Genomic DNA, 1,093 nt, shown 5'->3' on the forward strand with positions numbered 1-1,093 from the left:
TTAGTGTCTTCACATTCCCTACCTACAATTTAAACCTACCCTCCCTCCTCTCTTTCACATTTCTTACTTAACACACTTATGTATCTCATCTGGAACTATGCTGACTCCACCCTCCCAAAACCCTCCAACAGACTAGATATCCTTACTCCTCCATCTCTACAACCCGTCCCACGGGTATATATAAAGCCTCCCAACCCCTCTTAGGGATTCATACCAAAATGGAAAGGGCCCTTTCAGGTGATCCTGACCTCCCCAGCAGCAGCAAAACTGAAAGGTCATTTCCTCTAGGTCCACTTCTCCTCTCTATAAGAGACTTCCCTTTCCCAGAGCACATCACATGGACCAAAGTCCCTGAAGCCTTTTTAGAGTAATCAATATATTTTGTTTAGGTCCTAATACAGTAATACAGAAAAGAAATATATCAAAGGATCATTTCAACTGAACCAGTAAGTACCTGGCTCAAGTTAGAACAGAAATTTAAGAAGCTCCATGAAGAGAGAAACGTATACAAAACTACCAGAATATTGATAAACAAAAACAATTTTAAAGTTTTGGCATATTTAGGTAAGTGGCTAAAAGAAAATAAAATTAAATTAAATGAATTGTTTCTTGATCCAGTGTGACAATCCTTACCTTTTACCCAAGATATAGAAATCAATATATTTATTGGGATTATTTATATAGATGGGATTATATTTGCATATTTGTTATTATAGTTATTTCACTCATTCTTTATTCTCTTTCTTTTTTCCGCCACATATTGGATTAACTGAATATTTTTAATTATTTCCTTTTATTTACCTTGTTGGCTTATTAGCTAATCTTTGCTTTATTATCTAATGAATGCTTGGATTTTGTAGTTATATTTAAAAACATCTCAGTCTACCTTCAACTAATATTATAATTTGTGTGTTTAATATCAGAACTTTACAATATACTTTCATTTCTCTTCTCCTGACCTTTATGTTAATGTTAATATTTTACTTCTAATTATAAAAACTCCATAATACATTGTTATTTTTATGGTCTCCCTTCTACTATCATGTCATAGATAGATAAATAGATAGATAGATAGATAGATAGATAGATAGAT

Source organism: Fukomys damarensis, unplaced genomic scaffold (assembly GCF_012274545.1).
Source record: "Fukomys damarensis isolate Sample0158 unplaced genomic scaffold, DMR_v1.0_HiC HiC_scaffold_5, whole genome shotgun sequence".
NCBI lineage: Eukaryota > Metazoa > Chordata > Mammalia > Rodentia > Bathyergidae > Fukomys > Fukomys damarensis.